Genomic DNA, 20070 nt, shown 5'->3' on the forward strand with positions numbered 1-20070 from the left:
TGCTGCCAAATTGTCCATAATCAAACCATGCCTACAATGCTGAGAGTCACATGACGTCAGACTTTGAACCCTATACATGCCGATAGGATTATGTGTTGTAGCAGATAAGGTATCTTGCGATGATGAGCCAATAACTGTGCAACAATAGCTCTTTGTAAGAACTTGAGCACCATCCACTCTGGCCGATGGTTGTGTTTCTGACATGGTTGCCACATGCAACATTCTGGTTTAAATGACTTGGAGGCTTGGCAACATGATTGAAACATATAAGATCCTGAAGGGTCATGACAAGATGGCTGCAAAAAGGATGTTTCCTCTTGTGGGAGAATCTAGAACTAAGGACCACTGTTTAAAAATAAGGGGTCACCCATTTAAGACCGAGGTGAGGAAAATTTTCTTCTCTAAGGGTTGTGAGACTTTGGAATTCTCTTCCTCAAAAGGTGGTTGAGGCAAAGTCTTTGAATATCTTTAAGGCATTAGTAGATAGATTCTTGATAAACAAGGGGATGAAAGGTTATTGGGTGTGGGCAGGAATGTGAAGTTGAGGTTAAAATAAGATCAGCCATGATCTTATTGAATGGCGGAGCAGGCAGGAGGGGCCAAGTGGCCTATTCCTATTCCTAATTCGTATGTTTGTATGTTCGTATGGCTTCCATATACCTCTGCTTCCAGCACAAAGCACATCCTGTGACACCTGGAATGCAAATGCACCCAAAGTAGTGGGCACAGCGGACGACCAATATTACCTGCACAATAAATGGCCTCTCGAGCTGTGATGCCTACATCCAAACCAATGTGTAACACTGCAGTGCAGATGAATCTCTTGCACTCAACTCTCATGCCTCGGATGCACTTGCTGCCCAGTATCTTTTGGTGGAGTCTGATCATTGAGCCTCCCTTAAAGTCAAACCTGGATGGACAATGAAAGATACAAGGAGTATCTCAGTGCTTGAGCTTTGACCGCTGAAATCTTATGTGATACAACAGAGAAGGAAGAAGCCCTCTAAAGCATCACAAATCAGCTAACAACCTTGATTCTATTGGTTGCACATCAAGATGGATCTCAGCATCCTGCCCTCATTATTACTGGTAAGAATGGCCTTCATAGTTTTACCATTCTTTTTCAGCTCTCTAGTATACAAACACACCCTCAAGTGAAGTTAATATATTCAAGAAGTTATCAAATGTGCACTTTGAATACAATATGAAAAGTATCCATGGTGAACCGATGAGTGCCCTAGGCGAGACAGTGCCCTTTGCTCTTGCTCCCTCCTATCAAGTGTTGCCTTGGAGGAGGTGGAGACAGGCTGCTCACTTCTCTGTCTAAACGGCAGTGAGAGCATGCTGGCCAGTCTCATCATGCAGGCACCCATTAGGTACTGCCTTCAGACTGCAGCCTCTGGATCTCTGCATGTGCAGCCTTGGTCACTGGCACATGTGGAGCACACAAGGGCTCTAGCGGAAGGACTGGGGAGGTGGAGGATGATAAGGGTGCTAAGCATCTCTCGATACCTTCACCTTCCTCAGCGACCTACACAGCCCTGGTTTGACCTTCATGTGGGGTTGATGGGGCTGGCTGTTGGTAAACAGCAGTTGTCCATTTCAGCAATTGCTGTGTCAACAGTGTGACTATGCTGTTAAGGGTATATAGCTCCTCATGTATTCTATGGATGTCAGCGTTCATACACTGAGCGGACTGATCCAGACTATTCGGGGAAGCTTGCACCCTTTCCTGGTCGAGGCACTGCTCTTGCATCCACTCTGAGTGTTGCTGCATCTTTGTCTTTGTGAAATTGGTCAATCTCTCATGAGAGCTCATGCAGTGGAGCCCCTGGGACAATGTGGAGCTTATGATGGAAACTGACTCGTGCATTCACAATCCTAAAGCTCCCATTGGCTCAGAGAACTCTGTCATATGTCCACACACATCTGCTGATTATCTAAATACTGAGCCCCAAAAGGTGACTCCTGAGACTCCATGTCCCTGCTAGTGGAGCATCATCGTGACTTGCCTCCCTCCTCCGAAAGGGACTGTTCATAAATGTTTCTGACTCTGACACCTCCTCCTGAACTCAGTGCGGTGATTTTCACCCTGTACCATCAACTCAACACATGCGCTACGTCCCTCCAAAGTGCTTGTATCTGAGTTGATGGAATGTGAACCAGTATGGTGCAGCACTGCCACCTCAGGCATCTCTTCCTCCTCTCAATGTCTGAGAGATTATCTAGCTGTGGTGGGGAGGGGGCGAGGGAGCAGAGCTGGGACTTGTATGAGACACAAAAGGAGTTATTTAGATATAGCCTGGCTCATTGCGAAACCAATTTCAGATGCACACCATTGTGTTAACCATTCTCATGCTACCCGTATGATGCAACCCTATCCTTGCACTTCCTCTCATGCTAATCTCCCATTGTATTCCATGAATTGACATCATGGCTGCCACCATTATCACCATGTGCCAAGTGATTTCAACATTGTCTTTTTCACCTCCAATGGTGATTCACCATCACCAGCAAGCAACTGTTCAGGCACCCTGGCAATCTCCATGGTCACCTGTTCAATAGGATGGTTGTGTCTCAGCCAGAGGGACTCACCCCCAGTCCAGGCCATCTCTATAGAGTCCTTTGCCCTATTCGACTGAAATAGCAACATGAATTTATGTTAGCCTGATATATAGTGCATGGAAAGATATTGCTCTTCGCTGTGTCTATGCATAACAGTGCTCACTTACATCTGTCCTGTACACACCTACATGAGCTGCTTACACATACAAGCCTCAATGCTGAAGCAGAAGTATGTGCCATATCTCGCACCTTAGCTGAAGCATGATGTAACCCTTCTATTGGAGCTCTGTGTGGATGGGCCAAGCTACTCACTTTGCCAGAAAAATGCCTGAATGGAAAAAAATTACAGCATTATGGAGGAAGAGTAGGATTAATTGGATAGGTCTAACAAAAAGCCAGCACAGGCATGATGGGCTAAATGGCCTCCTTCTGTGCTGGATCATTTTATGATTTTAATGCAGCAGGTCAGTGAACCTTTTCCTGAGCATTGATGGTCTTCTTCTGTGCGCACCACAGCCACAATTTGAATCCAGGCCTTCTTGGTTGCTGCAGGTGCATTATGGCAGCCAGCAGAGTAGCGGACTGGTCTCCTCTTCTGGACCTTTTCCACCAAAACTTGAAGGCCAGCTTTTTATCCGTGCTGAGTTGCCCAACTTGCACCAGGCCCGCCTCCAACCCTTCAATTATTCCATGGTCGCTTTCCTGATTCTAATTCTAGTTCACCCCCAGGCCGAGAATCCAAAGTTTGGGCAATCATTTTTAAAGGTCTCATTTGTGGTGTTGGGAAATCTCCCATCTCTGTGCGCCCAAACCAGGAGCAAAAATCTGGGCTGTAGTTTATTGTTATCCTGTGGGATGAGTGCCAAACAGCAACTGACTTTCATTCCTACCTCATGTACCAGCATGTCTGCCTCACCATTCATTAAACAATAGTTGGGCGCAATGCTGCTCTGCCAAATGCTCAAGGATTCTATTTTTTATCTCCACATTGGTCCTTTTTTCTCATCAATCAATTCACTCGCTCCCCCATTTTCACTCTTTGCAATTTTGAAACTAGTTCTTGAGCCTTTTAAAATAACAGTTTCAACCACTTTTACCTTTTTGGTGTAGATCATTAAAGTTATACTGCAACCTTTTAAAAATTGCATGCTTGTGACATGTTTTGCTTTGCCCTTAATCACAATTCCTACACAAACCTCAGTTGGCACAGGGAACATATTTAAATTTGATTCATGAGATGACCTCGAGGCATTTAACAAGCCAGCTGATTGCTCTGCCTGCACACTCCTCAAGGCCTCTGATCTCACAGCAGTTTATATAGACAGCTATACAAGTTCATTGTGCATTATATACTATGGGAACTTTGGTAAAGGATAAGCAGCAGTAAAACTGTGATTCTGAAGTGACTAGTTTCTCCTTTTGTTTTTCACATTTCCTTTCAAGCAATGGGAGATAGTAATTCAATCACAGTCTTCACTACTGTAAATGTTGTAGAGTTTTGCTGAAAAAAATAGATTTTTTTGTCAAAGCTTTTCGCCTTGCACTCATTAGAACATTTCACAAGAATACAAATCCAAGGGAGATCACAAATTTATACTGTCTGGAAGAGAGCGCTGATTGGTTGGCAAACACTGGAAGCTACATATACTAATACACATAGCCTGGCTCTTTGTAGACAGAAAGGACATGTATGCACATTGCACCTGTTTCAGCTAAACAAAATAAGTGACAGTCATTTGCTGGTTCATGCTTCAGGGCAATGGCTTGACCAATCAGAGTCTAGCGGCCTGGTTTAAATTTCAAACAATGCTTGGCAGTTAATTGTCAGTCACCACCAACTGGTGGTTTCTCCATGGAAATGCCTCTACCAATCAGAGTCCATTCGCCAACCTATTAACACTCTCTTCTCAGACAATATGGGCAGAATTTTGCCGTCAGTGAGCAGGGGGCTGGGCCCGCTCACCAATGCATAAAATGACATGGGATGATGTCGGGTGGAACTCCTGACATCATCCCACCCCATTTAAGTTTTCAGGAAGGCGGGGGCGCAGCAAAATCAGCTGCTGACCTGCGGACCTGTCAATGGCCAATTGAGGTCATTGACAGGATCATTTAAACAATTAAAGGACCTGCCCATCCAACCTTAAGGTTGGTGGGTAGGCCAGAAGCCCTGGCAGCAACTAGAGAAAACATGAAACCTCATCCAGCGGCGGGATGAGGATTCATGCAGAATTGTAAAAATTTTAATAAAGTTATTCTGTAAATTATGAACATGTCCCATCTCATGTGACATTGTCACATGAGGGAGACATGTTAGGGAAATTTTTTTCTATTTTTAATATTTTTCAAAGTGGAAGCAATCTCCCTGAGGCACTTAGCCTCAGGGAGATGTGTGCTCTTTTGTGCGCATGCGTGAAAGAGCGCACTCTCGCTTTTAGGGAATCCCCCCCACCCACACAGGAAGCGCACAGCGCTTCCCACCGGACGTCATGCTGGGCGAGCCTTAATTTGGCCTGCCCACATAAAATGGCGGTGCGGCCTGCTTCATTAGCGGGGATCGGCTCCCCGCCCGCCAGAGATTGGGTCGGGCCCATCCACCCAACAGGCAGGAAATTCTGCCCTATAAAATTATTGTCCCCCTTGGATTTGTATTCTTGTAAAATGTCTCGAGAAGTGCAAGACAAAAAGCTTCGTTAAAAAAATTCTCTCCTTTTCAGCAATACTCAAGTTCTATGCCACCAAATGACTGGTTGTAGAGTTTGTGCTGTCTTGGCTATACCCATCAACCAATGAAAATAGAATATAAAATATCATAGATATTTTTGACCATGTATGTGGGTCTGCTTTCATGTGCAGGCTTGATTCAAGTATTCTGATTTAGTTTCAATGGCAAGTATCGTGAAGACTACATATCCCCATAAAATAGTACTTGCTGGCTAGTACTATTTTCAAAATCTTAAAAATTAACAAAATATACTATAGGATATATACACAGCTTTAAATAATTTAAGTAATTACTTATTACTAAAAAATACCTCTTTAAGCAATATACTCAATGACCAATCTATAATCATTGTAGCAGGAATGCATTGAACAAACAAGTATTGACGATTTCTAAGAATCTCCACAAAGAACCTTTTTCTAGCCATTGCACTGGAAAATTTAGTAAATATTTCAAATTGTTGCAGGGAAGATCTGGAGTGCACATTTTCCTAGCTTTTGTTTAGCAATCCATTGCAATATTATTATTTTATACACAATGAAATCCAAACATAGAAAAATTAAATACTAAGCTTGTAATGTAGTCAGGTGTGGTTGGAGGTCAGATGGTGTAAATAAGGATGTAAATAAATGAGACACCTTAGTTAAAGACCTTCACCAATATCCCCAAAACATTGTAGACCTGCAAAATCTTGGCTTGCTTTATCACAACAGAACTATTGTTCAGGTATTACAAATCACTCATTAAAAAAAAAACTAATTTCTTAATGGAGCATGCTGTACTAAATGTTGTCAAACCTGAGATTGCATCTTGTACAGTTATTTATGTTTTTGGTCAAGGATAATTAAACCTAGAAATTGCTGTTGGTTGTATTAGCAGATGAACAGCATCAATTGGGGAGACATAGTGGTAATGTCACTGGTGATGCAGAAGCCTAGGCTAATGTTCTGGGACCATGGGTTCGAATCCCACCATGGCAGTTAATGGTATTAAATTAATTAAAACATCTAGAATTAAAAGCTAGTCCCAGTAATGGTTACCATGAAACTATCAGCAATTGTCATTAAAAGCCCATCTGGTTCAAAAATGCCCATTAGGGAAGGATATCTGCCATCCTTACCTGGTCTGGCCTACATGTGACTCCAGACAGCCAGCAATGTGGTTGACTCTTAATTGCCCTCTAAAATAACCTAGAAAGCCACTCAGTTGTGCCAAACCACTACAAAGTCAAAAAGGAATGAAACTGAACAGACTAGGCACTGGAAACCACAATGGCACACCCAGCCCTGTCGTCCTCCTTGCTAACATCTGGGAGCTTGTGTCAAAATTATTCATTAAATAAGGAGACCAATATAGTACACAATACTCCAGATGCGTTCTCACCTATGCTCTGTATAACTGAAGCATAACCTTCCTACTTTTGTATTTTGTCAAGTCCCCTCACAATAAACAATAACATTCCATTAGCTTTTGTAATTACTTGCTTCTGTGATTCATGCAGTAGGATATTGTGTTTCCTCTGAATCTCAGAGCTCTACAATCTCTCACCATTTAGATAATATGCTTCTTTTTAATTCTTCCTGCCAAAATGGACAATTTCACAATTTTCCACATTAAACCCCATTTGCCAGATCTTTGCCCACTCACTTAGCCTATCTATATCCCTTTGTAGCCTCTTTATGTCCTTTTCACAACTTACTTTCCTAACGATCTTTGTGTCTTCAGCAAATTTAGCAACCATACCTTCGGTCCCTTCATCCAAGTCATTTTTATAAATTGTAAAAAGTTGAGGCCCAAGCACTAATCCCTGTGGCACATGACTCGTCACATCTTGGCAGCCAGAAAATGACCCATTTATGCTTACTCCCTGTTTCCCGTTAACTGACCAATCTTCTATCCAGACCAATATTTTACCCCCTAAACCATGAACATTTATTTTCCACAATAACCTTTGATGCAGCACCTTATCAAATGCCTTCTGGAGATCTAAGTACAGCACATCTGTCAGTTTCCCTTTATCCACAGCACATTACTTCTTCAAAAAACTCCAATAAATTAGTTAAACATGATTTCCCTCTCATAATACCATGCTGACTCTGCCTGATAACTTGAATTTATCTGTGTCTTTATATAACATCTTTAATAATAGCTTCTAACATTTTCCCTATGACAGATATTAAGCTAACTGGCCTGTAGTTTCCTGCCTTCTGTCTCCCTCCCTTTTTGAATAAAGGAGTTACATTTGCTATTTTCCAATCTAATGAAACCTTCCCTGAATCTAGGGAATTTTGGAAAATTAAAACCAACGCATGAACAATCTCACTAGCCACTTTTTTTCAGACCCTAGGATGAAGCCCACCAGGACCTGGGGTTTTGTAAGCCCTCAATTCCAACAAGTTGCTAAGTACCACTTCCCTGGTGGTTGTAATTTTCTTGAGTTCCTCCCTCCCCTCCATTTCCTGATTTACAACATTTTCTTTGCGGTTTTTTGTATTATGTTCCATTTTCTGACCTTCCACCCATCTTCGTGCAATTATATGTTTTTTCTTTGAGTTTAATACCATCTTTAACTTTTTTAGTTAGCCACATAATGTACCTATTCTATGTATTCTGAAATATCCCCTTAAATGTCTGCTATTATATCTCTATTGACCTAGTCCTTAACCTAATTTGCCAGTTCACTTTAGCTAGCTCTGCTTTCGAGCCCTCATAATTGCTCCAATTTAAGTTTCAAATCCTAGTCTTAGGCCCACTCTTCTTTCCCTCAAGCTGAATGTAAAATTCAATCATATTATGATCGCTGCTACCAAAGGGACCCCTTCACTATGACATCATTAATTAATCCCATCATGCTGCACAATACCAGGTTTAATATAGCCTGCTCGCTGGCTGGTGCCAGAATGTGCTGCTCTAAGAAACTACCCTGAAAACATTCTATGAATCATGCCAATCGCAGGACAGATAATCCATCTCTGTCTCCCCCTGAGGTCCCCAGCATCATAGATATAAGTCGTAAGTCAATTCGGCACAAAGGAAGATGATTGTGGTTGTTGAAGGTCAATCATTTCAGTCTTAGGGCATTGCTGCAGGGCTTGCTCAAGATCATGTTCTAAGGCCCAACCACCATCAGCAGCTTCTTCATAAGATCAGAAGTGGGGATGCTTATTGATGATTGCACAGTGTTCAGTACCCTTCATAACTCCTCAGATATTGAAGCAGCCCATGCCCATGTGCAGCAAGGCCTGGACAGCATTTGGGATTGGGCTGATAAGTGGCAAGTAACATTCGCACCACACAAGTGCCAGGCAATGACCATCTCCAACAAAAAAAATTGATCCATCTTCCCCCCCAACATTCAATGGAATTATCATCGCTGAATCCCCCCACTATCAACATCCTAGGGGTTACCATTGATCAGAACTGGACCAGCCTTATAAATATTGTGGCTGTAAGAATAGGTCAGAGGCTGGTAATTCGGTGATGAGTGACTAACCTCCTGACTCCCTAACCATCTACAAAGCACAAGTCTGGAATGTGGTGGAATACTCTGTACTTGTCTGAATGAGTGCAGCTCCAACAACACTCAAGAAGCTCAATACCCATCCGGGACAAAGCAACCCACTTGATTGGCACCCAAACCACCACCTTAAGGATTCCCTCCCTCCACCACCAACAAACAGTGGCAGCAGTGTTTAAAAAGATGCACTGCAGCAACACATCAAGGCTTCTTCAACAACCTCTTTATACCTGCGATCTCTACCACTTAGAAGGACAAGGGCAGCAGATGCATAGGAACACCACCTGCAAGTTCCCCTCCAAGCCACACGCCCCATCGTGACTTCTATATTGCTCTTCCTTCACTGTCGCTGGGCCAAAATAATGAACCCTCCTTCCTAACAGCAATGTGAGTGTACCTACACCACATGGACTGTAACATTTCAAGAAACAGGCTCACTACCACCTTTTCAAGGGAAAAAAGTAATTGTGTGCTATTTTAATATTTAACATCTGCATTAAAATAATAGACAAATGAATGTCTGATAAATATATTGCACATTTATCTGCTACCATCATCAATGGTAATTCCTAGGCTATAAGATTCTAATCACTTGAAATATTTTTCCATACTGAGATATCATTGGTGGGATTTTCCACACCCGTCCGCTGCCACAATCTTCCAGACCTGCCACAAATCAAGGGACTTCTGGCTGGGGCACCACCTCGCCTGCGGTGGGTCCCACCCATGATGGGGATGGAAAATCCCGGTCCATTTGTCTCAAGCAGACAGTTTATACATTTTATACATTCTGCTGAACTGACCAACAGGCATTGATACCTAACAGAGTATCATATCCAAAGTATTGCTGGAAATTAAAAGTGACATTGGATGTGATCTGTCTACTGGTATCAATAATTATAGGTGAGCACCTAACAGGTTCTATTCTGCTATGGGGGAACAAAGTTGATTGAAAAAGTCAGCATGATGCAGACTAGGAATATCCAGATGCAATTCCCAATTTTAAGTGAGTTAGTTCATCTCAGCTAGTGTATGAACACTAGTGGGAGTTGCCATGTTGTTGTGATGATCTGGGCACCAATCACTCAAAATGGATTGTGTAAACATGTTGTGGGTTTATTTATATAGACTGGGCACGTGGGAATACTCATACATAGGTAGAAGGCTTGAAGACATCAGCAGCAGAATTGTGTGTATGTGCGCTCTGCTCAGAAGAAAAAGTGGAACTAAGACTGGATCGCATGACACATTTCCCTTCTAGTGATGCCATGCTGCTATCCCTTAAAGGCATATTACAAGATCCCCCTTTCTTTTTAAAGATACTTTCCCCCCTTCCAAAGAAGTATAACTATTTACAACACATGTTCATGTTTAGTTACCATTACATAGGCTTATGGAACTGGTGAACCTATGAGTCTCTAAAAGCATAGAGGTAATCTACTGGCACGCCCATATCACATAATGGTAATCTGGAAGTTTATTTAATTGCTCACAGTGATCTGTGAGATTCTTAGATGTTGTTTCTGGTTGCTTTTGGGATCTTATCTAAGATGCAGTAGGACTGTATGGTGGTTGAGGAACTGTTATGCCTCACCATTGCGCCTTTGTGTGTAATAACTTCATAGGCTTATATTCACTTGCAAGCATAACATTGCAGCTCCCTTGAAACTGCCAATTTTGTCAAAACATTCTGGATATTTTGATGTTAGATCATGAAATGAAGTGATGGGAGTAGTTTTGAAGGTTAATCTGCCGTATGAAGTCTGACTGATTCCACAGATTGTCACTAGTGTGAGATCACGGCATGCTGGTAGATCTACAAACACTTGGCCTTTAGTTTCCATGATGTAGAACATCTGTGGCACCCAGGAGGATTGATTGCACTTGCACTCCAGGACTATGAAACCTGCACATTAAATTAGTGAACCATTGTAAACTGAAAGTTACGCAGTAATAGGTTTCGCCATGGCCTTCCATGTCTGTGGATACATGTCTTTCAGAATTCATAGGGGTAATATGTTGACACCTGTTCCTGTGTCAATCTTGGCCAATAATGAATGGTTACCAACTTTCTTAGAGCAGATAATTTTAATCTTTACAAACACTTCGGACTGTGAGATGGTGTTCATGTTTTCCGAGAGATTGATTGCATTAAACATGTTCACCGCTCTTCGTCTTGTTGTGCACATTATCGTCATTTTCTGGTTTGTCAATCACCTCATGTATATTCTTCTGACAAGATACTGGATGATCATTCTTGTTGCTTGAAGGCACTGTTGTACGAGGTCTGGATCAGTGCATGGCTCTTTGTACCTGCACTAGCCTTTGTTCTAGTGCACTGCTACTGCCAATGGCCCTTTCTGCCACAAACTTTGTATGATTGATAGAAAGCTGGGCATTTCCTTGCTATTGAATGCTGGGGTGGTACTAAAGACCTGTAAGCTTTGTCAATGTGCAAGGCTCGCTTCACACTTGCATCCATCCTTCAGTACTTATTTGATGCTGTACATTTTGGGCTTGTCTAGCAGATCTTTCTGGAACACTTCCATGGGACTGGATGTGATCATCAACTCAACAATTCTGTCTGGTAGGTCTGCGGTGAAAAATCACAATACATACCCTTTTCTCTGTATCTGCTGATGAAGTGATCTATAGATTCTGTAGGCTGTTGTCAAAATGACATGAACTCTAGTTGATGAATGCGGAAGTTGAACCTGATTCTGAACATGTCTTCCAATGTAATCCATATCTTTTGGGGATCCTTTGGCTCTTCTGCTGTTAATCCTGACATGTTCAGCCTGTGTCAAACCTCATTCCCAATTGCAAGGTGAATTTTTATGGCTTTATGACATACTTTTTATGACATACCTGAATCAAGAAACCATAGCTCTATACACTGTTTAAACATTTTGAATTCAGATAGTAGGTCAGCTGAATCCCAATTCAAACTGGGAAATTTGTGGACATTCTGACAATATCCCTTTGACCTTTCGTCTCCTAAAGTACCTGGGTTGAGTGTCACTGTAGCCGCTGTGTGCTTTTTCAAAGCGCTACCCATGAAGACAAGTCGTGACGGAAACGCACCACAGAGTAACGGCATCTTTTTATTCGGTCTGCTGTTCAGCAACTCCTGAAGCCACCTGTTATAATCACAACCTTCAATGACCTGATCTTTATTTGTTTTTGTTTGATTCTCCCTTGCTTGCTATCGATCTGGCCCACACCCTGGTCACTCGACGTTCCCGACTGAGCTAACCTGGTGCTGATCCTCGTCACGCTGTCCCACTCATGGAACTGACAGGCTATGTGCTGTAATCTCACCATGAGGGATCTATCTGCTTAACACGGTGAGAGAGTGCTCCTTATTTGAGCACCCTCTGACCGTGTCTTCCAAACTTTTCTTTGCAGTCACCCTGCTATGATTTCAACACCCTCTGATTCTATGACTTCCTAGCAGTCTAACCAAAATGTTGAGGGTTACTTCATGCCATGTAGCACAGCCTAAGACTGTTCACCATGTCGTACCTGCACTTAATCTCTCTGTCAGGCTGTTGATCACTGCTGAGCACCATGTCTTGTTGTTCTAACAATACAGACATAAATTGCTCATAAGGGATTGTGTAAACATGCTGTGGGTGTATTTATTTAGACTAGACACATGGGAACATTTAAACATAGGTAGAAAGCTTGAAGCCATCAGCAGCAGAGCTGTGTATGTGTGCCTTGCTCAGCAGCAAAAATGAAACTAAGACTGGATCACATGACACACTTCCCTTCTAATGAGGTCATGCTGCTATCCCTTAAAGGCATATTACAACAGGAGCAATGCCTTCAAGAGATGGGGGGAAAAATTAGAAAAGTAAAAGTAAAAATCTTTGGTGATCAATCTCTTAAAATAATCAATTTTCTTTCCTTCTTTTACCATGGGAATTGTTGGAAGTCTTTTTTTTTAACTTAATGGTATCCAATATCCATTAAATGCTATTTGTAATGGTATACATTAATATAAAACATTTGCAGCTGCTAATTTCATTAAAAGAAACAGATGCAAATCTGGGATATCTTTGAACTCAGCCACAGTACCATACTGGAGAATGCTCCTGCTACTGCAAACCTGGTGAGCAAGCCCCAGAAAATCATTCTCTTGGGAATTCGTTAAGTGCTCATTTTGCATGTGCGCTGCATTTTTTCACATCTCATCTTTACCACCAATACTGTTCCCACGCAGAATGCGAGAGATCCTCATTAATCATGCATTTCAATAAAGACTTCATGTTTGGCTCTTCTTTTCATATTTTTCATGCGCAAGCCCCACCCAGTGTTGTCTGTCTATTCCAAGTTGATATTACATTCAAACAGAATTCTCACATTTGGGGAGAGCTATGAAAAAGATGCAACATTTTTTTTAATCATCGAAACTTTTCATTAAAAATCTGAGGCAGAGTCTTCCTCTGGACCCAGTAAACCTGACCTGCGCTCTTTCACGGCTCACAAACTGCACACCCAATCTATGTGTGACTTTACATGCCAAGTTTGTCTTTTCACACCGGGGTTGAATTCACAGTGCAGTTTGTGAAAGCGCTATAGTGAGTGATGAGTGTGGGTGTGGGCTAGAAATCCTGCCTCGGTTCTCTAACACATTACCCCAGCTCCCAACAGTGTTTTAAGGGCCCCTAAACCTCACCCCTCACATCTCGCAACCCACCTGCCCTCCGAAGCCAGTCCATGCCCCATCGGATCGCTCATGCCACCCCATACACCTCCAAGGCCCTCCAAGTATCCTCCATGCCACTTCTATGCCCCCCCATGTATTCTCCATTCACTAGGCACCGTCCTCAGATTCTATGCCATATCAATGGAAAATAATTTACATTGGGACAAACTGAACCTTTCCCCAACTAATGACAGCCTCCATATTATTGATTCTGAGAAAAAAATGCATTCTGCCAAGTGAAAAGAAAAACCTTGTAATCCTATTGGCTGTGTCAAAAAACAAGAAAACATATTAAAGGGACAATCTTTTAATATAACGTCTTGAAACTATTGTTTATTCTCAGATGGATGGCACACCTACTGTGCTGAAACCCATTGGCACTTGAAACTCAAGTCAAGCATTTAAATAGCCACAGCTGTCCAAACAAAAGACTTCTCTCTGAGAAGGAAAGAAAAGCAGGTGCTCATTTCAATTTAAAAGCAGAGTGCCTGTCAATCAATGTAAGAGAGCAGATGGTTAGATTTTTTCAAGTGTATATTTTTTTGTATCAAAAGCAGTTTTTTTTTAATAGGAGCCATTTAAACCACAGTAGAAAAGATGACAGCACAGGCTAATAGGGCATTTTTTTCATTGTATTATAGTGTGTTCTCCCATTGGAAAAACACTAATGCATGTGAACAAATACAAAAGGCTGATCAATTTAAGGGCCAACTTACCCTTAAAGGACAGATTCCTATGATGAATCACTGCATTAAAAACACAGCCACATTACAATACATCACCTAATAGTGACATTTGAAAGTGTGAAAATACTTTGTACTTACATTTCAGTACGTTCCAGGCTCCTCAGCAGGCTTTCCTTTTTCTTCACATACCCTCAACCCTGGCGTGTTTTTAATGAACTTCCAAAACCCTGCACCACCAGATGAAAATGGCGTGCGGGAGGAAATCCAATTTTCACCCCCATTTAAAATGGGGAACCTGACCTCAGTTGGGATGGGTTTTGCACACTAGGCATTCCCAACCCGCAAAAAGGTCACAGGAAAATGGTGTGGTGTTGGGAATGGGAAGGGAAGTTGTGTTTCCAACAAAAAAAAAGGCCCAGATGAAAACCCGACCTATGGTTTTCTTTTAGATGACCAAAAAAAGTCAAATAAGACATTCCAGGGAGATCAGCTGGTGTCAAAGCCAGACTTCTTGCCTGTGATGTATATATAGATTAAGAACAATTTTTAATCATTGTGCATGCTGGAATTTGGAAGGTTAATAGTGATTTGATCAAAGTTTTCTTTTTTTTAAATTCATTCACAGGATGTGGGCTGCGTTGGGCCAGCATTTATTGCCCATCCCTAGTTGCCCTTAAGAAGGTGGTGGTGAGCTGCTTTCTTGAACTGCTGCAGTCCATGCGGTGTAGGTACACCCCCAGTGCTGTTAGGAAGGGAGTTCCAGGATTTTGACTCCGCAACAGTGAAGGAACGGCAATATATTTTCAAGTCAGGACGGCGAGTGTCTTGAAGAGGAACTTCCAGGTGGTGGTGTTCCCATCTATCTGATGCTCTTGTCCCTCTAGAAGGTGGTGGTCATTGGTTTGGAAGGTGCTGTCGAAGGAGCCTTGGTGAATTCCTGCAATGAATCTTGTAGACTGATATTAGTGGAAACAGAGACGGCAGATAGAAATTATTTTCACTGGGTGGGGTGTCTATGACAAAGGGGCAAAGTCTAAAAATTAGAGCCAGGCTTTTCAAGAGTGAAGTTGGAAAATAGTTCTACACTCAAAGGATGGTAGAACTCCTCTCTGTGCAATTGCCATTTGATGCTAGATTAATTGTAAATTTTAAAACTGAGATTGATAAGTTTTTTTTAACTAAAGGTATAAAGCATATGAGGCAAAGGTGGATATGTATTAGGTCACAGGTCAGCCATAATTTCATGAATGACTTAACATGCTTGAGAGGCTAAATGGTCCAATCTGTATCTATGTTCCTATGTTTCCATTTTTGTAATTTGCCACTGGAAGTGATGGTTTGCAACATAGATACTAATGGCGGTATAATGTCAGACATATGTCATTACGGCCATAGTATTGCTGGATGGATGTGTGGAATGATAGCATGTTCCATAACTATGCTGTAGAGGGGGGAGGGTGAAATAATTTTAAATGGTACCGTGAAGGAGTGCAGTTAATTCTGGAGCAGTTGATTACACTTCCTTACTACTTGATTTTTTTTCAACAAGAAGGATTTTTCTTCACTTGGAGACTGCTCTTGTGAGTCACAGTAGTAAGATGTTCCGTACATCTGCTGGAATATTAAGGATTGGAACAGATCTCACTATGGGCATGATGTGATTGTAAAATCAAACCAGCAGGTCCATGAGTCTAAAGTACAATCATGCCACATTTAGGCAAATGGTAGACTGTGCCCTGGGTTAGACGAAGGCTCATTAGAGGCCTGAAAATGTTTCAAATCACTGTATTCCTGGATTTAACATTTATTGGGCATTAGGATCACCCATATGGTATGAGACTAATCCTGTGACCTTGGCTGTTGAGCTAGTTCTCAGACAATTACTGTTTCTTAATCTAATTACTAAAAATAATTCTCAGATCATATTCATTTATCTTCGCAGTTTCCTCGATGCAATTGTTGTAATTACTGAAAAGTGCAACATCCTTGCATTCTAGTCAGTAGATAGGGCAAAACTATTCCCTTTGGCAAAAGGGTCGAGAACCAGAGAATTCAGATTTAAGGTTAATTTGCAAAAGAACCAAAGACCACATGAGAAAACATTATTTTACACAATTAGTTGTCAGGATTTCGAATGCACTCCCTGAGAATGTGATGGAGGCAGGTTCAATTCAATTTCAAAAGGACAAGCACTTAAAGATAAAAGAAAAAACAGGGTTACTGGGAAGGATAGGATAGTGGCATTAGCTGAATTGCTCTTGTAGAGATCTGGTGAGGACTTGATGGGTTGAATGGACTCCATCTAGGCTGTAACCATTCTTTATGATGCTATGATTTTATTTTGCTTCTATTTACCAATATTTTCCTGTAATATATTTCACTGTTTCAATTTAAATAGTACCTAACAAAATAGTGGAGATGGGCATTTCTTCAGGTTTCCTGAGCACATTGCGTGAGCTTGATGAGGAAGATGGTTTCACTGGGACACAGCAAAGGCAGATGTAATGGCAGCAATATGACCATCACCTTCACTATCCTAGCACCTGCTTTTATTTTTTGCTAGGTAATATAACAAGAGATGGAGCTGAGGTAGGTGGATGGAAGTGAGGTACAGATCAGCCATGATCTAATTCAATAGCAGAGAAGGTTCAAGGATTGAATGCTATACTCCTGTTCCTATGTTCTTATAGCCCCATCATGCTTGCCTACATGTGCCACAGAAAACCTGATCTTCGTCATCTCCATTTCATACCAATTTAATGATAATTGCCCATAAGTGAACTGAGAGCTTGCAAGAGGCAGCAGGGCATTGACTGAATATTTCAAGTTTCCCAACAATTGGAATAGCATAATATCACACATATACTGCCTAAGCTGTTGAGCCTGGCAATCACCTCCAGGCAAGCAACGTTCCTTGTTATCAAAGTGAATCGGGCAATGTGTCTCTATAGAACTTACCTACAAACTCTGTTCTGCACTGGATTTTCTCACTTCATTTTTGCTGACATTTTCCATCATTCCGACCTCCCATGCCTACCTGCAACTTGGCAGAGGCTGATAAATATTTTAAATTATTTTGAAGCTTTAGAGAAGCATCTTCTCCTGGTGCAATATGGAGATATATTGTAGGAAAATAGAGAAGTGTAAACTTGTCTGAATACCATATTTTGTGGTATGCATACTTGGGTCATCTACTGTTTGTAACCTTCTAAAAGTTGCAATCTTAATCATTGATCACAGAGGAGACAATGGTGGCTCTGAACATTATCTACTCCTAGACACATTGTATTACCCTCTTCTAGAGAAAGAAGTGCATCTTATACCCACCTCATGCAGTAGTAAGTCCACCGTGCCATCTCTGAGGGTCATTTTATTGCAGCATGCTCATTCAGTCTGTTCATTCTGGATGAAAAGTGCTTTTCCATTCATGGTGTCCATTTCTCCGTGGTCTCTTGAATAGCTGCAGCTGTGAAAAAAATTCTACCTCCCAGCAAATGAGTTCCTAGAGGCAGTCCACTTTGCCAGCAGGAGGGCACAAAAGAATTTAAGACGACTTTCTCAGGGAGTTGAGGCAGAAACGGCCATGCAAATTATGTTGGACAGTTATGCCATTGAACACCAGTCATGCAAAGGTATGCACAAACCATAAGATAAACTCAATGCATTCAATATGTGCTGTCCCACTGTGCAGGACAGAATGACCAGAGGTGATGGCACAGTGGTATACAGTTGCCAGGAGTTTGCCCTGGGAGTCCTCAATATTGACTCCAGACCCCATGAAGTCTCATAGCATCAGGACAAACATAGACAAGGTAACGTCCTGCTGATTATCATCCACTGCTCCCCTCTCAGCTGATGATTCAGTGCTCCTCCTTGTTGAAAACCAATTCGAAGAAGTACTGAGGGTGACAAAGACACAGAATTTATCTGGGTGGGGGACATTATGTCTATTACCAAGATTAGCTCAGTAGCACCACGGCTAACCAAATCCCAAAAGACATAGTTGCTAGACTGGGCCTGCGGCAAGTGGTGAGGTAACCAACAAGAGGGAAAAACCTACTTGTCCTCGTCCTCATCAATCTACCTGTCACAGGTGCATCTGTCCATGTCCATGACAGTATTTGTAGGAGTGACCACCGCACAGTCCTTGTGAAGACTAAGTCCCGTCCTCACATTGAAGATATAAATAGGATAGATTTTGAACAGACCTAGCAACTCAAAACTGGGCATCTATGAGGAGCTGTGGACCATCAGCAGCATCAGAATGGTATTCAACCACAATTGTAACCTAATGGCCCAGCATATCCCCATTCCTACCACTACCATCAAGTCAGGGGATCAACCCTGGTTCAATGAAGAGTGCAGGAGGGCATGCCAGGAGCAGCATTGGGCTTAACTAAAAATGAGGTATCAACCTAGTGAAGCAACAACACAGGACTACTTACGTGCCAAACAGCAGAAGCAGGTAGCAATTGACAGAGCTAAGCAATCCCACAAGCAGCAGATCAGATCTAAGCTTTGCAACCCTGCCACATCCAGTCATAAATGGTGGTGAATAATTAAGTAGCTAACTGGAGGAGGCTCCACAAATATCCCCATCTGCATTGATGGGGGAGGCCAGCACTTCAGTGCAATTGACAAGGCTGCAACCACCTTCAACCAGAAGTGCCAAATGGATGAAACATCTCAGCCACTTCCTGAGCTTCCCAGCATCACAGAAGGCAGTCTTCAGCCAATTCAATGCACTGCATGTGATATCCAGAAATGGCTAAAGGCGCTGGATACTGCAAAGGTCCCTGATAACATTCAGGCAGTAGAACTGAAAACTTGTGCTCCAGAACTAGCCATGCCCCTAACCAAGTTTTTCCAGGACAGCTGCAACACTGGCATCTAACCAGTAATGTGGAAAACTGCTCAGGGATGTTCTGTCCACTAAAAGCAAGACAAGTCTGACCCGGTCAGTTACTTTCCGATCAGTCTACTATTGATCATCAGCAAAGTGATGGAAGGAGTCATCAACAGCACTGTAAAGCAGCACTTACAGAGCAATTGCCTGCTCACTCAGGTTCCACCAAGGCCACTGAGCTCCTGACCTCATTACAGCCTGGATCCAAACATGACAAAGAGAGCTGAACTCAAGAGGTGAGGTTAGAAAGACTGCCCTTGACATCAAGACAGCATTTGACCGATTGTGGTATCAAGGAGCCCTAGCAAAACTGAAGTCAATGGGAATTGGGGGAAAACTCCACTTGTTGGAGTCATATCCAGTACAAAAAAGATGGTTCTGATTGTTGGAGGTCAATCATCTCAGTTCCAGAACATTGCTGCAGGAGTTCCTCAGGGTAGTGCCTACAGCTGCTTCTTCAATGGCCTTCCCTCCAGCATAAGATCAGAAGTGGGGATGTTCAATGATGATTGCACAACGTTCAGCACCATTCACAACTCCTCGGGTGCTAAAGCAGTCCATGTCCATATGCAGCAAGAATTGGACAATACCCAAGCTTGGGCTGATAAGTGGCAAGTAACACTCGCACCTCACAAATGACAGGCGATGATCATCTCCAACAAGAGAGAATCTAACCACCTCCCTTTGAGATTCAGTGGCACTATTATTGCTGAATCTCCCACCATCAACATACTGGGGGTTACCATTGACTAGATACTGAACTGAACAAGCCATATAAACACAGTGGCTACAAGAGCAGATCAGAGACTGGGAATTCTGTGGCAAGTAAATCACCTCCTGACTTCCCAAAGCCCGTCCACCATCTATAAGGCACAACTCAGGAGTGCGATGGAATACTTTCCATTGCCTGGATCAGTGCAGCTTCAACAGCACTCAAGGAGCTGGATACCATCCAGGATA

The 20070-nt window shown here is 42.3% G+C and overlaps 1 protein-coding gene across 3 annotated transcripts in view; it reads left to right on the forward strand.

The window, feature by feature from the left end:
* foxp2 (forkhead box P2) overlaps positions 1-20070 on the forward strand; it is a 920115-nt gene that overhangs the window by 739271 nt on the left and 160774 nt on the right. The gene's annotated exons all lie outside the window — the stretch shown is intronic.

The sequence above is a fragment of the Carcharodon carcharias genome, chromosome 21 (genome assembly GCF_017639515.1).
Source record: "Carcharodon carcharias isolate sCarCar2 chromosome 21, sCarCar2.pri, whole genome shotgun sequence".
Classification (NCBI taxonomy): Eukaryota; Metazoa; Chordata; class Chondrichthyes; order Lamniformes; family Lamnidae; genus Carcharodon; species Carcharodon carcharias.